The sequence below is a fragment of the Molothrus ater genome, chromosome 21 (genome assembly GCF_012460135.2).
Source record: "Molothrus ater isolate BHLD 08-10-18 breed brown headed cowbird chromosome 21, BPBGC_Mater_1.1, whole genome shotgun sequence".
Taxonomy (NCBI): Eukaryota; Metazoa; Chordata; class Aves; order Passeriformes; family Icteridae; genus Molothrus; species Molothrus ater.
Genome location: NC_050498.2, coordinates 1988401 through 2012520, shown reverse-complemented (window position 1 = coordinate 2012520; position 24120 = coordinate 1988401). Strand labels below are relative to the sequence as shown.

The 24120-nt window shown below is 45.7% G+C and overlaps 1 protein-coding gene across 6 annotated transcripts in view; it reads left to right on the top strand.

Moving 5' to 3' along the window:
* The window catches only part of AUTS2 (activator of transcription and developmental regulator AUTS2), a 795423-nt gene that overhangs the window by 221348 nt on the left and 549955 nt on the right, over positions 1-24120 (top strand). The gene's annotated exons all lie outside the window — the stretch shown is intronic.

Sequence of the window (24120 nt, the reverse complement as noted above, 5' to 3'; positions counted from 1 at the left end):
ATATAGTAAGAGATTATACAGTTCTTTAGCAGAGCAAAGAAATTGTAAAATGCCTGTTCTACACTATCAGCTGTTAAAGGTGTTTCTTCTGATTTAATTTTACTTGGTATTTCAAAGGAAGGTGGGGAAAATTCTTCAGGATAGCAGATGCAATGATTCCATTACCAGAAGATATTGAAGGTTGCTGTGTTTCCTTGACTGTTTCCTGTGTTCACCTCTGTGGGCTCTGTTTTGGTCTGTCAGACTGATTGTGTGCACTGAGAACTCTCCTAGTGGGGCCTAATGCCAGGTGGAACCTTTCTGCCCAGAATTTCATCTGTGAAGGAAATTGCCCATCCTGCTGATGGAGATGATTTGTGAGGTTGTGGTTTTGGGAATGAATATGCATTGGCCTGGAAGGTATTGAGTTGACAAATGTCATGGAAAATGCTTTTCCTTTGAGCTGATAAATGAGTACTCTGCCTAATTCCTAAGGCATAAGACTGAGAGGAAGTAAAGTATCTTGCTCAATATAAATGTAATACATTTGGTAGGGTAGAGCTTCTCAGATAAGAACATTTAAGTCTTATGAACAGTTTAGGTGCTGACAAACACATACAGTTTTGGCACTTAACATGGAAAAAAGATGTCATGGAAAAGACTGCAGAGTTCTTTGGAAAGACATGCATAAAAATACAAAGAGTTTTGGGTAAGCCTTTTCTGACCTCTTTCAAGACAAACGGTGAAGAGCACAAAAGAAGGAGGAGATTGTTAAGTTCTGAGCATGGGTTTTTTTTCTGATCATGTTACACTCTTCCTCCTCAGAGACTCTAGGCTGCACACCTCGGGTTGCTTTCCCCACCCAGGTCCATCCCACTGAATCCCTGGGCTCCTGAAGGGGAAGTAGATTTGCTTGTCAACCTTCTCTGACAGCAGTGACCAAGAGCTGGGGCCACTGTGCTTTGTGTGTGACACAGCAGGAGTGCCCTCACCTAAAGTTCAGGAGGCTTCTGCATGTATACAGTGTCCTTGCTATATTAGGGCTTTATATTCGATATACAAACAATTTATCCTTCCTGTCCCTGGGGGAATCCTGGACTGTCACCTGTGGTTACTGTAACTGGATGGCAGGATGCAATCTCAGAGCTGCCACTTGCATTCCTGTGCTTGCATAAGACCCTGGCTGCAGTCTGTCCTTGCTGGGAAACGTTTCATACCTGGAGAGCTCACTCATAGTTTCTCCAGTGGTTAACAGTCCTGTTGGAAATGCTTTCCTGTGAAATCTGTTATCTGCTGGAAGTAACTCTCACTGAAGGATTTAGGGTTTGAAACTCCCTTGTCAAACAGATTAAGTTGAAGTCAGCTATTGAAAGCATTGCTAATTAGTTTTCAGAGAAAATCCTTGCAGTATTCATGCAGGTATTTATCCAGCTCTGCTGAAATGCCTACAGGTTTATTGAAATCCAGAAAATGTGAAACTGTAGGTTAATTAAGGCTCATATTTTACTAGCAAGAAGACTTTTGAACTCTGCTTTGTGAGCTTTTATAAATGTACTTATTAAATGCCTCAAGGAAATTTTAGTTGGCGTTAAGCAAACATAAGACTCATCAGAATATTTCTCCAGCTTTTTAAATTTAATTTCCTTTACGTTAATTGGTGATGGCATGTTTTTATGTGCTTTCTGTAAAAATCATTTGGAAATCTTAAAGTGAACATTTTAAAGTAGTAAAAGGGTGGCAAACATTTTTAAATGGGTTTTAATGAGATTTTATTCCTCGAGGTCTGAGCACAGTGGGGCATACCAGGAAACAATGAGCTTTCAGGGCAGAAGGAGTGTTGAGAGTATTTTGATAATGAGGGGGAAGGATCATTTCTCTTTGTTCAGTGGGTGTGTGATTTGAAAGGAGCAGAAGACACTGACTCGTGCTACCTCCACCATTTCCTTCACTGTTTTTCTTCATCTGGTGGGAGGTTCTTGCATCTTCTTGCAGAAGAGGATCATCTCTGGATATGCTTCTAAAGCAGCCAGTGTGTGTGTAGGGCAAGGGGTGCCTTGGCTGGCTCATGTGTGCACAAGAGCCAGCAGCTGCTGGGCTCTGCCTTCACCACCTGACTCCAGAAACGCTTCCAGAATATCAAATCCCAATCCCAGATACTGCAGGAGTGCAGAGAAGGAGACAACTGGTAATAAATAGGAGGCAGATGATAAATAGAGGGAAGAAAACTCATGATGGAGAAATGAATTGGGAGGTAAATTATAATGAGATAAAGGAAAAATGGCAAGAACAGCAGCAGAAGATACACTGCTGACTCTGGCAGTCCCCAGCTACAGGTGTTATAAACCACTGGCTTTCACCTCGTGGTCCATTACATGAATCAATTAAAGGGGAGGGAGGGGAGTGCTGCAGCTGTTCCATCTCAGAATCAAGTCCACGATTCCCTTGGCAGTCTCACCCTGAATCTACACATCCTAAATTTGAGACTGCTGAGCCTTTGGGTGGCTGATGTGGACAGCCATCATTGTCCCCTGCCATCCTCACTCGAGAGCACCAGGTGGTTCTGTGGTGATGCAGCGCCAGCACTCTCGTCCCCTGCTGCAGAGGTGCTCGTGAGCCTCAGTGCAGCAAAGCAGCGCTGCAGAGGGTGAAACACCCGTGTGGCTGAGCCTGTCCTGGGCCAGGGTGCCTGGTGCAGCTTCAGCCCTGCTGCCCAGGGCGCCTGCTGCAGCTCCTAGCACCCAGGGTGGCTGGTGCAGCTCCCAGATCCAGGGTGGCTGGTGCAGCTCCCAGCACTGCATCCAGGGCGCCTGCTGCAGCTCCCAGCCCTGCATCCAGGGCGCCTGCTGCAGCTCCCAGATCCAGGGTGACTGGTGCAGCTCCCAGATCCAGGGTGGCTGGTGCAGCTCCCAGCCCTGCAGCTCCCAGCCCTGCATCCAGGGCATTGGTGCAGCTCCCAGCCCTGCATCCAGGGTGCCTGCTGCAGCTCCCAGATCCAGGGTGGCTGGTGCAGCTCCCAGCACTGCATCCAGGGTGCCTGCTGCAGCTCCCTGCATCCAGCGTGGGAGAGGTATAATTCAATGGCTCCCAGCCCTGCATCCAGGGTGGCTGGTGCAGCTCCCAGCCCTGTTGCCAAGGGTGGCTGGTGCAGCTCCCAGCCCTGCATCCGGGGTGCCTGGTGCAGCTCCCAGCCCTGTTGCCCAGGGTGGCTGGGTGGCTGGTGCAGCTCCCAGCCCCGGCGCTGCCAGCCCCCTGCCCAGGGCTCCGGGCTGCCCCGCACGGCGCGGGGAGCGCAGCAGATGGGCCGCATTGTCACCGGCACTGTGATCCCGGCGAGAGCTCGCTGTGCTGACAAGCGATTTACAATGTGCTATTTACAGTTTGGGTTTGCAGGCTCTCAATGACATCTGAGTGCTCTTTAGCAACTGCTTTCATTACTACTTTTCGAAGAGCTGCTAATTGAAAATGAAGTTGTGGGTGGGCTCTGGGAGAGCAGCAGCAGCAGCTACGAGGACCATACACAGCCACAGAAATGTTTCATTTCTTGGACTCCCTACTGGAGCTCTGGGCAAGGGATGAAATGGGGATGTGTTTGTGCAGTGTGAGGTCAGACACCTTGGAAATCCTGCCTGCAGCACACATCACCCGGAGTGAGTGATAAAGGCTTGAACCTCCTTGAACACAGCTGCTGGGATTTGGGATTCCTGTACTGGCAGCCGATGGATTTCAGTGACTATAAAACTTCTAAAGATCAGGAAGGAACCTGGGCTGTGAAACTACCTTGTGCAGGGCAGCACAGGGGATTAGAAGCTGTATGTGGGATTTTTGGGCTGGTTTTGCACTGCTGGAGGTCTGGCTTTGTATCAAGTGACAGGAAACATCAGAACTGACTGGTAAAATGTGGGACAAAGTCACACACATGCCTTGGGAATAGTACCAGCCAGGATTGGGTCAGCAGGGATATGGCCACACATTGATGGAAAGGGAGATAATGTTCCCATTCTGTATGTAAAGGAAGAAGTTGCTTGGTTTAGGGTTTTTTTCAGATTCAAGATGCTAGAGCAGACACTTTGAAATGAGTGGATTTGCTGGTTGTGCTGCAGCCTACGCGGCGTGGTTTGATTCTGTGCCAGTGTTGCAAAAGTCTGAAGGCACCTACAACAAGTGTCACCAGCAGCAGGACCTGCAGGGGCCACTGGTTTAACAAAACTGTGTTGGTATCATGTCACTCAAAGCACTGGTCATTAATCTAGCATATCAAACAACATTTAATTTGGAAAATAACCCATGAAACAATGAAAAAAAAACAGATTACAGCTCTGAAAGAATAGAAAGGACCATGTCTGGGTAACTGTGCTTTGAGGTTACATCACAGCAGGAGTGGGTGCAGTGATACACTGGGAGATGTTCCTGTGATAAAGGGGATGGGTAGATCTGGGCTTTGAGAACCCTTTGTAGGATAGAAAAGGGGAAAGAGATGTGTGGGGAAGAAATGAAGAGGTGAGGCTTTGCAGAGGTGTAGGCTGGGCTGTGTGGGGTTTTTGAGGGGTGAATGTTACACACGGTGTGCAAACAGAGGGGGATGCCTAGAGAGGGGGCAGGTTCTGTGAGCCAATATCCTCTGTCTCTGCTAAGGTCCAGCTCAGTTTATCCAGTCCACCATGTGCTGTGGAAATGCTGAGTGCTTCATGCTGGCCAGTTGGTAATTCCACCCTTGGCAGGGACCCACACTTTATTTTCACACATGCACAGTGTGTGGATTCCTGGCTGTGTGGGAGCATGTGCTGAAAGCTGGGCTGCCATTCAGTCCCCTTCTCGTTTCCCGTTTGGAAAGCGCCGTGGGTGACAAACAGTGCTTGAATTACAAGCATTTTGTGATTCTCAACTGCTGTTTGCCTCTGATCAGAGGCCACAGAAATCTCCAGCTGCACTTAACCCGCAGCCACCGTATCCAGTGCGTCATCTGTGAAGGCACCCAGCTGCTCAAAAGCATCCAAACAACTTCTGGGCCCTGATAATATATAATTGAGCTCAATGGGCACAGAAAAGACTGTTGTTCTCTGCAGAAAGGACTGAAAAATGATGTGTGTGGCTTCGTGTGCCTGTTGTTCTGTGCGGCACATCCCCCCTGGCTTCCCCGAGCTCCTGAATGGGCGCGTTGGATTCCAGGAGAGCAACACAAAGCCAGGCTCAGGGAGTGCAGAGCTGGTCCCAGGACGCTGCTCTGGGCTGGGCAGGGCTGTGCTCAGCCAGCACAAACCCCTGCAGTCACTGCTCAGTGCTCAGGGAGCTGCCACTCCACCCAATGCTCGCCCACTGTGATGTGTCACAGGCGTCCCCCCTCATAATCACCAGTTTCACCTGCAATTTTTCAATAAGCCATTGAATTATACCTCTCTAAATGATACACTGCAAATCCAGCAGGTCCTAATTGCTAATGATGGTTCTGAAAGACTTTCATTTGACTGTAATTAGGTTTGCAAGCAATCAGCTGCCCTTATCAGGATGGAAACACATATAATGTAAAATACAGGCTGGTGGGAAGGGAGCATTTTCTTAAAAGGAGGAGTGGAGAGGAAGATGTTTTATTAGCAGAAGCTGTGACATATTTTAACACCTTGAAAACATCATGTGTGAAATTAATTCTGCTCAGTATTATACCATCTGGCAATGTTATTGTTCTGTATATATTGCCATGTAAGTGTGCTTTTTTCGTCTGGGTATGAGCCTGTGTTTGAAATAGTAATCATGAGTCAAATTGATTACTCAGGATGTTATCCCTGCTAGAAGGCTTAAAAATACATTTTGGGAAGTCCCAGGGACTCAAAATGGCTTCTCCATGGAGAGCTTCCCTTGCAGGGCTGATGAGGGTGGAAGAAAAGGGCCTGGTTTTTGTCATGCCCCTGTGCTGTGAATGAGTGTATGTGCCCAAAGGTAACAGGAGCTCTACCCAGCTAGTGTTTATTAATGCTGAAGTAGCAGATGCCTGTGTCTCAGCCTCAGAAGCCTGTATTTGGTGTGATGGTTTGATCCTGTGTGTGTGCTGCTCTCTCTGTGCACTGCCCAGCTCAGAGCCTGCTGTGTGTGAGCAGCTTCAGCACCAGTGCAGGCACAGAGGCCCCAGGTGCAGACCCAGAACAATACAAGCTTAAAACTCGGTTAGAGGCTGGTCTGGCCACTCTGGGTGAAATATCAGCTGCTGGGCAGTGTGGTCTGTCCCTTAACCAGGACTCAGAAAGGCCATGAGCACCTGACATGGGGACTGTGATTGCTGTGGTGCTTCTGGCTGGTGGAGCTTGTGCAGCCAAGGAGGAGCGTGGAGGAACTCGGGTCACATCTGGACACAGGAATAGGCAGTGGGATATTAAGATCCCCCCCACTTCTCTCAGGCTGATGGTGTGAGCTGCTCACCCCTGGGCTGAGGCACAGGAAGGGTTTCTGTGCCTCGTGTGCTTGTGCATGCCGTTGCTGTTGGGTTGAGTGTGATCAGGCTTGCAAGAAAATGAGCAATGTTGGCATGTTTTTATTTCTAATGCAAATATTGCCGCTCTCTCTGCTCTGCCCTGCTGCATTTCACTTTGTCTTTTGGCTCCAGTTTGCTCTGAGATAGAGTTGCAGAGATGTCACCATGCTGTTACCTGACCAGGCAATGCTGTGGCAGAGGAAGGGCCCCTGTGTGTACCTCCCACAAACTCCCAGCAAATTCCAACTGAAAAAAGGAGATTAGAAACAGCCACTTTTGGGCTAACCTAATTATATTAATCAATTAGACATCTTGAGAATTTTAGTTAAAAAAAAATAGTTTCTTGTGCACAGAGCAGCTATTGTCTCTCAGGATTATCTTTTTTTCTTTTAATGTTGGCACCCTACTTTAATTGAAAACTTAAATGATTGTTAAATGTGCCAGGAAGTGAACCATATTTTAAATGCTCAATGCAATCAATTGCTGTCTTAAAAGTTTCCATGCATGTTACCAGTAAGGAATTAAACAAAAAATTAATTTTGACTGAGTCTGCCTGGAGATAAATTAAATGCTAGTTTAAGTATTATAAGACAGTATAATAAAGTGACCATTTTTAATTTAAAAAGGAAGTCACCCAGAACTTTTTAAAATATTTTTTTTTGTATTCTAGAAATAAATGTAGGCCAAGTCTTTGAACCTATGGGTTTGCCTGCAGATTAATTGTAACTCGAATGTGAGGATGTACTTCTGTGCTTATGTTACTGGATTCTTGTTTTTTCCTCTGCAAACTCAGTTTTCAGCAGGGCAGGAGGCATGGGAGTGATGGATTTGGCTGTGGCTCCCAGCAGCACAGGCTGGGTTTGCAGCATTGCTGTGCTGCAGGGGCATAGAGAGGCTGGGGTGCCCCACTGTGGGTGCTGGGAGCAGCCTCAGGAGCATTTCAGCCTCCCATGGATGCTTAAACTCCTGCTTAGGCTTTTGTAGCCTTAGTCCAGCTCCTGAGTGCTGTAACTCCATGGATTCAGGGGCACAGACCTGGGCCATGGCTTTGAGGAATGTCCAAGGACACTTTGAAGGTGTCAGTGAAGAGCAGTGAGAGGAGCTGTTCCTTTCCCTAGGGGGTGCAAAAGCCTCCCTGGCTGGCCTTCCCAAGTTTTCTGGTTTTCTGTCTCTGGGTAGCCTAAAGGCAGCACTCCTGCTTTTAGAGCTGCTCCATTCCAGTCCCTTGGATGTGGAGGGAGGCTGTGACTGCCCTGGGGCTGAGCAGCTGCCCTGGGACTGGGATTTATCACAAGTGGAGAGCCGAGGGCAGGGGGGTGGCAGTGTGCAGTAAATCCCTGTGAAATTCCAGCACCGAGCTCACACAGTTGCTCTCATGGTTTGCAGGGCTTTGGGGGCCATGGGCAGTTTTGGAGCCTTCCCTGTATTTAGCCTGGCTGGCTCTGGCCAGCCCCAGCCTGTGTCCCCAGAGGTGGCATGGCATTGCTGGGGGAAACAGGATGCACTTCTAAACTTTAAATTATTGATAATTTCCTCAGCCTGGAGGAAGTTGTTCTCTGCTTTGTGGAGTTTCAAAAGTTGTAATGCTGCGATTTTATAAAATCAAAACATCTTAATTTGTGCCCAAACCCACTAAATTGGAATAAACTTTTAAATCTAAGTCCCACATTTCCTATGTTTAATGGTTTCTCAACAGTATATGAGCTCTGTGCACTAGGAAGGCCTTCTCTGTTACTAGCAAAGTGTGCCATAGGTGATTGTTGTTGTGATTGTTTTCTCTAAGCTTGCTGTACTCTTGGATAATTCCAATGGATATTTGGATCAGGGGTGGAGCCAGCTGAAGAACACAGTGTGGCCATTACTGTGTAAGGCCACAACTCCTAAAACAGATAAACTAAACTTCTCCTTTCCTCCTGACCTTTCCCTGCAACAATTTTTGCTGCTCAGCATTAAAATACAGTGAGGTTCTATGAGCCAAAATGAAAGAGTTACCCTTAAGAATTTTTATTCAATTTGCTACAAGAATACAAACATTTTTAGAGAAGATTGACTGCAGAAGTTACTGTGGGTTTGTGTTTCCAGTGCTGTTGGAAGTTTGTCTCTAATATCAGCAACACTGTAACAGGCTGTGACAAAATCCCTACTCCTGATGTGTCTAATTCCCCATTTTTTATAGGCAGTGTAAGATCAGTTTCAGATTTATCCATCTGTATTGGACCAGCTATTGGAGACTATTGAAATGAGTCACTCTGTTGTGAGTGGGCTTCCTTGAGAAAACCTAACTTGTAGCAAAGTTCTCCCTTACTCAGGAGGGTGCAGGAGCCTGTTAGGGGCCGTAGCTGCTCCCCTGGGGTCTGCCTTCCTCCTCTGCTGGGCTCTGGGAGATGGAGGCACCTCCGTGAAGAAAATGCAAGTCTCCATTTTCTCCAATTAAAGAATTGCTATTGCAGTTTAATCACAATTCCTCCTAGCATGGAAGACACCAGAAGGCTGTGTTCTTTGTTATCCAGCAAAACAAAGACACAGGAACAGAGTGTTGGTCTTTCTAGATCTGTCCATGCTGAACATCCTGAGACATCTCAGATCTATTGAAGGTAAAGTTTGACAAAATGTGACAGAGGTGTAAACTAGTGCAGGAGGTTAAGCCTTCAACCCAAAGCCTGCTGAGATTCTGCAAGAAATCGTTGGAGAAGGAAGCAGGAACATAATTGGTTTGCAGGCAGAAGTTGATTTAGGTCATATAAAAAGCCATGGGCCATTGCAGTCTCTGACAGCAAAAACTGAGTCACTGACCTCAAAGTTCCCATGTCCTGTGTGCCCTTTCCCACGTGGTGGAGTTACAAATGGTTGTAATGGACCTGTGGGCTTAAGAAAGAAGAATCAAGTTCCCTCTCATGCAACTCTTTTCTGCATGACCAGAGAAACAGGAGAGAAACCCCCAAGTTTGCTCATCAAATGCTGTCAAGTCTAAGCCCTGCTAACCTTGTTTCCAGGCTCAAGTCCTTAAATCAATAAAAATAATAAGCTAAGAATGGGTGTAGAACTGGAAGCTGAGGTTTGATAACTTTCCTTGTGATTTCAGGTTGGCTTTTTCTAAATATGTTAATAAAAAATATTTCAGTCATAAAGCCAGGTGGATTTTCTCCTAGCCCTTGGAAGCAGCAGATATTTGGCATATGAAGTTTTTCTGTGGTACTTTTATTTTTGCCAACCATGCTCATCATTTCCTTCTGAACAGGTTTTTGTCTGATCTAGTTGAACAAAAAAATCTCCTAATTTTATAAATGAAATAAGACTTGAGTACTCAAAGCATGCAGAGAGTTAATAAAAATGGAAATTCTGTTAAAATCACTAATCAATCTGTTTAATGTTTTATTGTCTCCCCTCCCCCCAACACATGTTCTTTTCTTGTAAAGCACCTTATTGCTTCCTGCTTGTTTACCACCTCTTAGCAAGTCAAGCAGCATTCAAATTGCTTTGATGTTAATTATATAACCTGCTCAATAGGGTTTGCTAGGTGAAGGAAAATAGCTCCTATGTTTAAGAAAATAAATTAATATCCAGACAAGTGCTCTGTGCTTTGGTTCTGAAGAAGGAAATGACAGGATACTGATGACTTAGTGTTGTGTTGTCAAATAAAAGCTATATTTGGGTGGCACGATGCTCTCAGTTTGCAAGATTTGATACTGGTTGTCTTCACTTCTGATGATACAGAATGATGTGCTGAGGACTGATCCTGCTAACTGGAAAAGGAGTGAGTTTCCATATCTCCTGTGCCAAAGTAAAAGATTCAGGAGCAGGGATTGTGCCTTAGCCCACAGAAGCTGTTCCTAAGGAGTCCTTTGGATGCTGGGTTATCCCAGCTGCTCCCCTGCTCCTGCTCTGGACTCTGGCCCAGCCCGAGCTGCCCTTACTCAATTCAGTTCAGGTGCTGCTGGCATTAACATTTGAGCTGTAGCTCAGGCTGAGGATTTCCAAAAAATACTCTTAGAGTGTAGCAAAGCCTGGAGCAGCCTCTGCATGAACTGCCAGGAGCTCAGTCAGTGTCCGGACGCGGCCCCTGCGAGGGCACGGCCGCGGTGCCGGGCTGGAGCTGCACCGGACCTGCCCCACAGCCCCCAGCTCATCCTGCATGGAAGTGCTGTTTCATCAGGAACAACTTGTCTACCAACCCCTAATCAAGGCAGATAGGTTTAATTGGAGAATTTGCACCGAGTTTGGAGATGTGCAGATGAAAGGTTGTACCTGTGTGATGAATGAATATTAATAATTCCTAATGCAAAGCGCTGGAGCCACCGCAGCTGACGGGATTTGTGTGGAATGAGTGGATGTGTGGAATTCCTGGCAGCTCCCAGGGAGCAGTGCAAGCCTTCAGCTTATTAATGGCATTGTCCTTATAAATCAGTAACAGTGCAGGGAGGGAGGCTGCATTGTGGATCATTACAAAATGCTTTGCAAAGATCTGAAGTCAGATTTGTGGTCTGATGCTTCCTGTAAGAGGTGCAGTGTTTTTCATGATGGAAAGAGTTTATTTGCAGTACTGAGGCTTGTGCTTCCAATGTTTTAAATGAACCTGTGCTTTAATATGCAATAAATACTGAAAACGATCCCTTCAAACTTTATTCATTATCATAATGATATATTTTGATATAATCATTACTGGTAGGCTATTACTGGTCTAAATCATGTACCAGAGGGTGTGTTGTTTCCAGGAGGAGTGAGTGTCAGGAGATTTTTGTACTGTTTTAGAGTGATCATAAAGCATTTCCAGGAGTGGAGCTGTATGAGACTGTAACATTGCTTAGGGGGAAAGAGATCTTACCTATCAATAGCAATGCAAGGCTTGTAATTTTAAGTCTTTCTAATTTAAATCATGAAAATCTGTTTTTCATGAATAATTCAGGACTCTGATTTAGTAGAATTATTTCCAGCCCATGTATATTAAGCAGCCAACCTGCTATGCCAGCTCTGTTTTCAGACACTGTTGATGGGGGGTTTCTCTTTCCTGCAGAAATGATCATCTTTGTCTCTTAGAAAATAAAGCTGCTGTGGTATTTTGTTCTTTTGATTGCACGAGGATTTTGCTTTAAACCTTGTAGGCTAAAATTCAAGCTGAAGAAAAATAAAGCTCTTACTACAGGAGCTCCTAGAATTAAATTTGGAGAGAATAAACCTTGTACTATATCCATTAGGAAAATGGCAGTATTCTTCCATTTCCTGATGTTATTCAATTACTTACCCCGCTTCCTGCTTTTAGCGTAAACTGTATATTTTAGCTCATGACCTTTGACAGCAAATTGAATCACAAGTGGAGATGCAATGAAAGTCGGTTTTTTAAAAGACTCTAAAAACATGGGTGTGTAGGAAATTTGGGATTTTGTTTTGTTGTTTGTTTTGAGGGTTTTTTTTTTTAATAAACCTCACAGTGGATTTTGTAATAAAAGGCATTTTGCTTGGAAAAAAGGAAATTGAAGTTAATGTCCTTCCTTCTTTGCCCTGGAGAAAGCACAGCCTGCATAGCTGCTCTTGTTAGTGCTTGCCTGCTGAAATTAGCATTGCATATTTTTGTTAATACCAATAAAAGCGGAGTTTGTTTAATTTAGAATCAAACCCTTGTTTGGATTGGATTAGCACTTTAAGAAAAATATTTAACTTGTAAAGTGATGCAACACAGGTCGATCTAATCTTTAGCTCCTCCAAGATTGTAGCTCATTTACAAGCTTTAGATCCTTCTATTTCCCTTACACTTGTGAATAGTGTTAACACATTAAAAAACCCCAAACCAGTGTATTTATCTGAACCTTTCCAACACAGGCACCCCAAACCATACAGGAACCATCAGTAATGAGGTCAGTGCTGTCCAGCCATGCCCAGTTCCCTGATCCTGATGGAATTTCTCACACATGGTGTTCCCTGAGCTTTTCTATTAATTATTGAGTGAGAGTTTAGTGGGGTTTAGCTTTTTTTGGACCAGAATGCATTCATGTCACTGTTCCCCCCAAATTCGTCATTTTTACTAATCCTGTGTCTCTATAGAGGAATGACATTTTGAGGGGAGTAAGAGCCCTTTGTTGTGTTTAGAACTTGCCTTGGATTGAACTTGAGCAGAGATGGAATTTAGGACAAAACTCAGGAGATGTCTTAATTTTATGTAAAGCAGTGGAGACTTTCCTGCAAGAGCAGCCTGCCCCTTGCTCCCACTGTAGTGCTGTTCACTTGCATTGGAAGTAAAATCTCTTTTTCTACGACATGCAAAATTTTCAGGTCTGCACACAGGGCTGAGTTGTATCCTGGTGCCTCTTGGGGCTGTGCTAGGAGAGAGCCTGGCTTTTCTGTGCATCCATGTGTCTAAGCTGGTAGCAGAGCTTTGCTGCTTCTCTTGTGCTGTTCTGCAGGCTGTTCCAAGATAACACTGAATTCTTTCTTGTTCTGGCTGCAGCAATGCCAAGTGTTTGTTGAACATCTGTCAGTGTGTTCACATTATTAACCTAACTTCTGCTCGTTTATGTTAATGAAAACATTTGAGCTCCATAACAAGCCTGTGTAGCAGTTCCTCACGCCATCAGTCCCACTGACACCCAGCTGAGTGCTGCCACAGTCCAAGCCCACCTGGCAGAGCATTGGCAGAGGTGTTGCTGCACTCTGTGCTGCCCAGCCTGCAGCGTGCCACTGCTTACTGCTCGTATTTAATCTCTAAAGCATCATCATATTATGGGGCAAGTAAAGAAAATAAGTGAAATGAACAGCAGAAATTCCAGATTTGGCATCTGTACTCAGCTGGGTGTGGTCTGTCCCCCCATTGTGGTTCCATGCTGGCTCTCACGTGCATTGAGGAACACAGGCAACACAAAGCTGATGAGGTCAGAACCCAGCCCAAAAAAATCCCAAATCATTTAACTCTGCTCAGATCTGCCAGGGAGGCAGGCAGGTCCCTTTGGTCCCAAGGCTGTGGGATCTGCATCCTTGGACCATCCACCTCTCCCCTGAGCAGCCGGATCTCTCCTGAATAAGCCTTGCTTGGAGTGGGGCTTGGCTGAGGTCACCCCCAAGGGCCCCTCCAACCCAAACCAAAGTTGTGTCACACTGAACGAGTAAGTTCTGGAACAGAAACTGCTGTCCACTGCAGTTCCTTGGGGTCTGCTCTGGGGCTGTTACTGTAACATGGAGAACAAGCACTGCAGGGGCCAGCTGAGGGAATGGTCCTGCAGCTGGGTCTCCAAAGGCCTTTGCTTTTTTGTTAGCACACAGCTTTGGAAGTTGAATTAGATGACTGATCTCCTTTCTGGACCGCATGTAGTCTGCTGGGCAGAAAATTGCACTCAGAGTCATCCTTCCAAGTCCTATAATCTTTTATTACAGATACTATTAGTAAAAGTATTAATTACTCTGTTCTGGAATTAGGAGTTCGTAATGAAACCTCAAACAGGAATCTCAAGCCAGGTTGGCCAAATGTCATGGAACACCCAAACCTGAGCTGCGAGTAAAATAAAAGTCTGAGTTGCTTTAAGGTTTACGGTTAAAAGAATGTAAAACTTTTCAGCTTGTCCAAGTTTTGACAGAAAACCTTGTAGTATTTGGCAGGCCTGGCTGGGTTTCCTTAAGTGTGAAATGCAAGATAAAACCAGCGACTCAGAGCCAAGCACAACGAAACGAAAAGGTTCTGAAACAAAGAGAACTGGAGATCCACAGATTCTTCTCGCAGCTCTCCTTCAGCTCCTTGCCCAGAGTCATGGCTGGAGCACCCTGAGCTTGGCATGGGGGTGCTGGGGGAGAAGGGGCACTGGAAGGAGCTCTGGGGGTTGTGCCACAGCAGAGTTCAGCCTGTGGAGCTGCTGTTGAGCTGTGGAGGGAATGGGAAGGAGCAGAGAGGGACAGGGAGGGACAGGCAGTCCTGCAGGGCACCCGGGCACTGCACAGGGCAGTGCCAGCGTAGGAGCTGCAGCAAAAAGCTGCTCTGAATACATTTCAGATGTTTGACTTGGATTGGAGGGGAAAGGCAATTTTCTCCACGTCCTTCCTTTCACCCTTGAACTGGGACTTCTGCAGCTGGTTAGATGAAATGAAGAACCTTTTTTTGTTTTCTGTCCAGAAAGGCTTTTTAGGAAGAAGAAGTGGTTGTTAAAGTACTTGGGAAGATTTTGCTGATAGTGGATGAGAGTTGTGTTTGCTCATGTGCGGAGTGGGGGCAGTCAGCCCTTTGACATTTCTGTCCATCCAATACACTACAAAATTCTGATAATTTACAATATTTTAAATGGTTTTATTTACTTCAGTGATTTGGATATTTGATTTTAGGTACTACTTTGACTTCTCTCATATTTTTTAATGTCCTGATTGAAGTTTTATGCTAAAAGGGATGGATTTAGGTCAGAAAGATGTAAAAAACAAATAAATAGGATGTAAATAATATATATATTTATATGTTAAAAATAGATAAAAGAGCCCTTTTGTCTATGATTGAAAGAATTTAATTTTTATTTTTAGGCAAGACTTTTTGTAACTCTTGTGAAAATTGTTGCTTGCTCTTTTACATCAACACAAAGCATGCTTGTGCTTATGAAAGAATTTTCCAGGGTGTCCGTGGGCTTGCGAAGCAGGGACAAGGATGTGTTTCCACCAGTAACTGTGCTGGGGCGCTTGGGGCCCTTGGCATTAACTCTGTGTACAAGGAGTTGCAGCCAGTTTTCTCCACCACCAGGTGATCTCTGCTGCTGAAACATTCTGTAGTGACTTGTAAGGGAAAACACTCCTCTTCCATCCTTTGGTTTTTCTGGTCACAAAATATCCTTATCTGGAAGGGACCTGCACGAATCACCGAGTCCAGCCCCTGGCCCTGCACAGACACCCCAACAATCCCAGCCTGGGCATCCCTGGAGCTCCTGGAGCTCTGGCAGCCTCGGGGCTGTGCCCATTCTCTGGGCAGTGCCAGCACCCTCTGGGGGAAGAACCTTTCCAAAACCCAACATAAACCTGCCCTGGCACAGCTCCAGCCCCTCCCGGGGTGCTGTCCCTGTCACACAGAGCAGAGGAGGGAGCTGTCCCTTGGCAGGAGCTGCAGACCCCAATGAGGTCTGACCTCAGTCTCCTCAGGCTGAGCAGACCAAGCGCCCTCAGCTGCTCCTTGTGTGGCCCCTCCAGACCTTTCACCATTTTCATGGCCCCTCCGTGTAACAGCTCCTCTTTCCCACTCCCTTCTCCTTATTCAACAAAAATAAATTATGCACAGAATGGTAGAATCACAGAAGTGTTTGGGTTGGAAGGGACTTTAAACCCCATTCAGTGCCACCCCTGCCATGGCAGGGACACCTCCCACTGTCCCAGGCTGCTCCCAGCCCTGTCCAGCCTGGCCTTGGGCACTGCCAGGGATGCAGGGGCAGCCCCAGCTGCTCTGGGCACCCTGTGCCAGGGTGTCCCCCCAGGGCAGGATTTCTGCCCTCCATGCCCCTCTCCCTGCCGTGTCTCCGCGGGCCGTTCCCAGCGCCGCCCTTTCCCCCTCAGGGCCCGGGGGCGCGCGGAGCCCGCCCGGGCCGGGCTGGGCGCTCCTGGGCGGCGCTGGGGCTCCCCCTGCGGGCCGCGCCGGGGAACTGCGGCACCGAGCTCTGAGGGCCGGGCTGCTGCTTTCCCCTGCTTTCCCCTTCTTTCCCCCCTTTCCCTTTCTTTCCCCTCTTTCTCTTTCTTTCCCTTTCTTTCCCCTTCTTTCCTCTTCTTTCCTCTTCTTTCATCTCTTTTCCATTTCTTTCCTTTTTTGTTTCCTCCTCTGCTCTGGAGACAGGATTAAAAGGCCGAGGGTGTTCAGCCTTGAGAAGAGAAGGTTCCAGGGAGACCTTAGAGCCCCTTCCAGCACCTAAAGGGAGCTTACAAAAAACAGGGATTTTTTACATTAGCAGATAATGATAGGACAAGGGAGAATTGTTTTAAACTAAAAGAGAAGAGATTTATATTAGATATTGTGAAGGAATTGTTCCCTGTGAGGGTGGGCAGGCCCTGGCACAGGGTGCCCAGAGCAGCTGGGGCTGCCCCTGGATCCCTGGCAGTGCCCAAGGCCAGGCTGGGCAGGGCTGGGAGCAGCCTGGGACAGTGGGAGGTGTCCCTGCCATGGCAGGGGTGGCACTGAATGGGTTTTAAAATCCCTTCTGACCGGAACCATTCTGTGATTTATTGCCCTTGGAAAAGAATGCTTGTTTAGGGGGAAGAGTTTGGGGTGTGTTCTGGTTTTGTAGTTAATGAGAAGCAGATTCCAGTTTTGATCAGACTGGTCACTGCTGGCCTCCTCCTGCCACTTGAACAAGCAGAGGAAAAGGCAGACAGATAACAAAGGCAGCCATGGCACCAGCTGACAGGGAATCTGAGTTCCAGGGTTTGTTCTTTTATCTCACCAAAGTGGCATTTATTGGCTTTGCTTGTGCAGAGCAGCTGTTTGACTACACAGTGAGAGACTGAAAACATTCAGAGCCTTCACACAGGTCTGACAGCAGGACTGGAGGTGGAAATGTGTTCAGCTGAGAGGCAAGAGGCTGATGGTGTGACTTGCTGAGAGTCAGACATGCTCTTTGTTGCAATTTGGTCTGGTGGAAGCTGTCCCTGTCCATGGCAGAGGGGCTGGAACTAAATTATCTGTAAGGTCACTTCCAACCCAAACCATCTGTGGTTCTATTTGAAAATAGAAAATCTGTGAGAGAAAAGCAGACCTGTATACTGCTTCTGTCCCCCTTTCTGCTGTCTGTTCTAGCTTGGCTGTAACTGACTCACAGTGAGTGAGGACTCCTTCTCCCACATCCAGTAAAACTTTAGTTAACACTAAATATGTCAAAAGTTCTGATACAGGGATAGAAACCTTTCTTAGAGAATTACACTTCTAAAGGTGTCACTTGCCCCCTTCTTCCTTTGGGCAGTCAGCTGTAGGGCCCAGAATGGGAGTGTGAATGGCCTTGATTTAATTGCTTTGGCGGTTGGGGAAAAGGGTGAAGGAAGGGTTTGGTGTTGGAAGATCTTCATGGTCTGCTGTGAGTGCTAGCCTGGCTCAGTACCCTGAGGGGCCACTGGCAGGAAATGACAGAAACCAAGGGGCAGGAAAGCCCTGGGGAGCAGACAGAGCCCAGGACGTTGTTGGGGTCCCCTCTGAAGCTCCTGAAAACTTCCCATATTAAAACCTATTTGCTGAAGTGCAAGGGAATTTGCAGAGGGAATGTGATCCCATTTAACATCTTCACAATCATCCTTGGGTGTTCCTGTGCATGACTGAAGCTTACAAAAGCAGCAGTGGCTCCTCCTTGTCATCACCTCAAACACCAGCCCTCAGAGCAGCTGAAATGGGGAACTGCAATTCTGTTGTGTCCTGTGAAATAGGACAGGTTTGGCTGCTGTTATGCTGCTGTAGCAGATTGGGAGCAGGAGAACTGACAAACTCTATTTTGCCTGTGATCAGCCTTACTGATGTATTATTCAGCTGTGATTATGTTTTAATGGACTAAGTGTAGAAATGTTTCAGTATGGCTGGATGGGAGTGGTAGAGATCACTAATTATAACATCTTCATTATAAATATGGATTAACCTGAAGGTTAGATATTATGTATCTTTTCCAGTGGAGTAACTAATTCTGTGGAGTGTAGTGAGAGATGGAAATGAATGTTTCTTCCTTGCTTTGCATGCATTTAGAGAATTGGCCTAATTGGTGAAGGGCAGGTCTTTAGTAAACCTGTAACTCCTACAATAAAGAATAGCTGTTTCTCATCTTCCTCCCCCATTTCCCCTTTACTGATGAGGAGCAGAGTCCTGACACCATCCAGCACAGCATGGCTTCCTACAGAGTTCACCCTCCTGGTGGATTCTCAGCTGTCTCATAAGGAATAAGCTCACACCACAGTCTGTCTTACCATGGGAGCACTTCAGCTCCTCTCCTCTACCTCGATTACTCCTCATCAATCAAATGTGGCTGCAAATAATTTTATAATGCCAAATCAGCATAACTTGCATTCTATATGATAGGGTATGTGAGCTGAAAACCTGAGATTGACAGTTAATGAGTTAGGCTGAGCTTTTTATTCCAGCCTGTTGGAATGGTGGAGGCAGGTCCTCCAGGTGGGCTGGTAGGATTAAATTGAGCACATCAGTATTTAATTTTACTACATCAAGGACACAATTCTGCTGCTGGAAGTGTTGTGGTTTCCTTGCAGCTCATCCATGCTGTGCTAGCAGGACTGCCTGCATGCTGCTGGGTTTGAACAGATCTCTGTGCCTTTGGAAGCACTGTGGGTGCTCTGTTCTGTTCTGGGGAAAGGCTCATGGGTCAGGCGTGTCAGGGGCTGCCCTGCCCTGTGCTCCATCCCATCCCCAGCAGGACAGCGGAATCTGTCTGGGCAGAGATGATGTCAAGCTGCCACACCTGCCCTCTGCAGCCTGCCCTGGACAAGGAGCATTAAAACAACTGATTCCATCCTTTTTTAAGTGGCCTGAACCTTTAAAGTCTCTTTGACTAAGTGAAAATTGTGATGTTGTGCCCCTGTGCAGGCAGGCAGGTCATGCTCAGAGATGCCTGTGTGTTATTGATAGAGACTGGTGCTTTGCTGTCCTCTTGCTGCAAAGCACTATCAGGAGTTATCTAATATTGAGATATCTTGTTATTTTATGACTTTGAACTGAAGGGTGAGAGCAAGACAAAAGACTGGAAAGGGAAGATCAGGCTGTAATGTGTTTATGTGAAAAGTGGGTTTTAAAGCTTTGAAAGGATTGTAATGCTCTTCTACCTTGAGATGCTAATGCTGAAACTTGAAACAGAGCACAGTATCATTAGCAATTAAATGTGGCTGTGTACTGCTCTTACATCATGCAAGGCTCTCACAAATCAAAAGGGAGATATCTAATAAAATAATGATTGGGAAAGCAGAGTTCCAAAGCCCTGCTTGCAATTCACAGACAGCAGCTGCATGCCTGGCACATTTGTATAAGGTTTTAGAATTAAATTAATTGCCCCAGGCTTTGTACTTGTAAAGGATTGATTTTTGTTCTTTACCTGTGTGCTGTTGATACTTCGCCTTTCTACGCCTCTATTCCAGTGGCTTTTGTGCTGTACCATTACAAGATTTTAACTCAAATTTTATTTTCTATCTTTGAATTGCTTATACCATTCTTTTGATGGCAAAAAACTCCTACATCTCAATAGATAGATACACAGATAACTTCTTGGAGAAGTTAATTCCAAATTTTGAGTAGCATATACAAGATTACAGATGTAAATACCAATATCCAAAGAATTTAGTGTGTTAGTAAGAAAGTGGAAATACTTCTGGATCCTGTCTGTAGAAGCCAATAGCTGAGTAGGACTGCATTGGATTTAAATTTTTGGTGAATATGTTTGTTCCAGTTATGAGTTTTAACATTTCTGACACCTGTTTTATGTTTATTTTGCTAAAATAAAATAGTGTGTATACATGTATATGTGCACATATGTATGTTTATTATGCACATGATGTATTTGTTACAGCAAATGCAATGTAAACATACAAAAGTTCACATTACTTTAAATACTGAGCTTAACTGTCAACCACAAAACATATTTGCAAACTCTTTCAACATGTGTAACATATACAATCCTAATTAGAACCAGCACAATAGCAGAGCTGCCCATATGGTAGTGATAATTATGTTGAAAGTGTTTGTCTTGTGGCTCAAAATTAAGTTTGGAAGATCCAGTGTGGACTGCCTCATGCTGGGGGTTTGTACCATGCCTTTAAAATGTGTATGTGAGTAATTTGCCATGGCCAGGCTGGGTTGGATGAGTTAAAGATGAGGGGTTTGATACAGTGCTCATTTGATAGGAGTGTTTATTGTGTATTTCTAACAGAGTTACTGAAGGGATGTCCCGACAAAGGCAGTGTTGCATGTTTGTATGAGTGTTTTATCTATGTTATCTTTAAAAAATCATGAGAAAAGATGGGTTTTCTGTATGTTGTGCTGCAAGACACACCTGAAACAACCCTGTCCAGGCATTTCAGAGCATGAGCTGCAATGTGTGCCCCTCTGGCACACATAGGAATGGATGCTAATGGAAAGCATCATTTCCAGCAGAATAATTAGAACTGCATTCTTGAATGGGCCAGGGCTCTCCATTGAAAACCTGCTTGAAAATAGTTAATTCTTCTGCCCACTTGTGACCAGCTCGTGCTGCTCTGTGTCAGGTTAAATATGCCAAGGCAGGATACAAGCCTAGCAGAAAAGAGGGATATTTAGCTTTCCATTATATACCAGCAAATAATAACAGCTATGAAGAAAAAAGGCAGTGGCTGCAGCAGTAGATAATGTGGGGTTTGTGATAAATACTCCCAGGTTTACAGTTTGTTCTGTCTTATCTCTCAGACAGGTCCTGTGGTTTCCATATCCTGCAAATCAGTGTGAAATGAGAGCAAGTTGTGCTCTAAAAAGAGACAAGCAATTTGCAACACCCAAATGATGTTTTAGTTGAAATAGTGCAGGACACATTTGTATGTATGAATAACAGTCTTTTATTAATAACACAAAATGCAGCACTGTGAGTGTGGGATGTGTTGGTATCAATCTAGAAGTGTTCCATTTGTAGGTTTAGCATCTGAACTAAGACACCACACTGTGCTCCTGCTGGTAAACACTGAAATCTTGGTCGGTGTTACAGTGTGCAGAAAGATCCCCAGTTTGATCCATTAGGGTTTATTTCAGGGGGGGAAAATGGTGTAGTGGCATTTCACAACAGTTTCAATGGAAACATCAAGGTGTTAGAGGAAAGTCTGTCTTGGTTTTAGGAACCCTGTGAAAATACAAATCATGATCAAAAGAAATGGATGTTGTGAATTAACCTGCTGTCACAGGCATTTTATTATTTACTAAGAGTCCTAAATTTTCATTTATTAACAGTCCTAAGTGCTAGCTTCTCATTTTATTAAGGGTCCTTCATTCCTGATCACTGCAGAGCTTAGAATGTAAGGTTCAGAGGGGGTTTCTGTAGAGGCTGGATATAAACCCATCCCTCCCAACTGCTGGGCTTGTGCTCAAGGGCAGTGCTGTCAATACTGTGAATTTGCAAAGTCAAAATCTCGGTTGAACTTTGGTCTTGGCTTTTTTATTTATTTCTGCTTTGGTCTCTGAAGGTTAGTTGCTTGCTGTGATGTGAGAAGAAGAAGAATACAGGGATAAAGGGAATAATGTTTTAATCCTTTCAGTGTTGTTGCAGGAGTGACTTCTAACTTAATACCTGTTTCAGTTATTGACCCTCTTTTGGGGGAGATATTGATTGTGTGCATTTTATTGATTGTGCAAATGCTCATCCACTTTGGGAAGTGCATTCCTGTGAAGTATCACAGGTCAGTCCTTGCTGAAAGAGAGAATTACTTGCCTTAAAATCAATGGGATGAGGCCAGCTTGTATCACACCATTTCTGATGGTGAGTGCTGTGTGTTTGGGTTTTTTTGCATCAGCCATTTCCTTCATCAGTAACTGATGCCTTGTGTGATCCAAGTAAGGAACCACATATGCCTGTGTATTTAAACATTCACTTGCAATTTCATGTGGCAGGGGGCAGGGCATGGGTTTGTGTAGGAAAATGCTGGGTAACACGGCTGCTCTGGTGCAGCTTAACTGTTTAAAGTGAATTCTGGTGCTTCCAGAATTTGACTTTCACAGGCTGGCTGTGGAGTAGCTGAAGTCCAGCCTTGGTGCCCAGCAGTTTGGTTTGGTGTAGGATGTAGTGGTCCCTCTGCAGCAATAGGTGTGAGCCGGGCTGTGCTGCTGTGGTTTGGGACAGCTCCTGCCATCTCCTGTTTTGGAGGAGTGCTTTTATTGAGCAGAAATGGATTTCTTTTGAGGGTATACATCAGATGGTCTGGGAGCTTTTTGCATCCTACCAACTGTTTGGTAGTTTGGAGAGATCATTGCTCAAACTGTCCACTTGTTACAGTAACAGATATCAGCACATGTCGGTCCATTTGGAGTGACAACTGAATTTTTTCCCACTTACAAGGAAATGCCCTATTTGTGTGTTTGCTCTCCCAGCACCCCTGGCTGCTCTCCCAAGAGTGTCAGTGTATGGCAGTGATGGTAAAACAAACTGGGAGACACCGTGGCATGAAGTGAGTTCTCAACTCAGTGGCCTGAACCTTCCTCACAGGCACAAATCCCGAAACTCCAGGGGGATTGTCCCTGGATAAAGGTGCTGCTGCAGCTCATACTTCCCTCTGCAAACCCCAGCAGGCTGGCTGCCCACATCCTGGCTGCTCCTGAGTCACTCCCTGTGGCATTCACATTGGCTGAACACAGAGAGACATAATTCTCTCTCCCAGGATTTTTCCTGGGTAGGCAGTGAGAAGCACAGAGAGAAGAAAACAATTCTTATCTCTGTTCACTGCTCCTGTTCCACACCTGTGGAATGTGTTATGGAGATTGTTTACCCAAAGTGATTTGTTAATTGGATTCTGCTGAGGATTGTTTTGTTCCCAGTTTGGCCAGTTGGGTCAAAGCTGTGTCCTGGCTGTCTCAGACAGTCATGGGTTTTCCTTCAGTATCTTTTGTATAGTATAGTACTTCTTTAGTATCTCTTTACTATAGTATAGCTATAATATAGTATTAATGTCATATATTATAGTGTTAATAAAGCAATTATTCAGCATTCTGAATCATGGATTTAGAGCACATTATTCACTGCGTTGGGGTCGCCTTTCTACGGTAACTCCTGAAGGATCCCGGCTTCCTGCGGCCATCAGCAGCGCTGCTGGAGCCTGGCAGGCCCCTTGGCTCGGGGACATTCATTGTTTGGGGACAATGACTGGGCTCAGGCTCCTGCCAGAGCAGGGCCTGGCTCCTGCCCTGCAGCCCCCTCGGCTTTGGGAGCAATTGAGAATGTTCAAAGCAGGCAGCAGTGACTCCAGCCCCACCTGGGGGATGAAGGCGTGCCTTGTTTGTGTGCCAGCAGATGTGGGTGCTGGATCACATCCCTGCAGGGCTCCTGGTCCCCGTGTCCATGGGAACCCTAATAATGCTTTTTGGGATGTGTCCCAGCTGCTCCCTGCAGCAGTGACCCACCCTCGCTGCCCCTGTGCCCTGCTGGAGCACTGGGGGGTGGGTTCTGGGCACCTGCAGTGATGGATGCCCTGTTATTCCCTGTTGCCCTCTGCTTTACACACCTCATATTTTGTGGCCACCCTCTTCTGTAGCATTCACATTCTCTGAAAATTCCCTTCACCCAGGATTTTGCTCCTGGGAAGCTGAGAAGCCTCAGAGAAAAGGAAAACAATTCTGATCTCATTTGCTTCTCCTGTGTTGTGCTCCTGTGGAATGTGTTTGGAGATTGTTTACCCACAGGTGATTGTTCCATTGCATTCTGCTGGGAGTTGTTTTCACTCTTTGGCCAAGCAGGGCCAAGCTGTGTCAGGACTCTGGAGAGAGTCAGGAGTTTTCATTATTATCTTTTTAGCATTCTGTAAGTATCCTTTCTGTATTCTTTAGTATAGTTTAGTTTAGTATTCTTTAATATAATATAGTGTCATAAAATAACAAATTAGCCTTCTGAGACCATGGAGTCAGATTTATCATTCCTTCCTGCCACAGGGGTCCCTGCAAATGCAATACTCTCCTGCAGTACAGCCTCACTAAAGCCACCAAGAGTGGATGTTTCCCTCTCACTTCCATGTGCTATAAGTGTCAGATCTGCCTCAGGTGA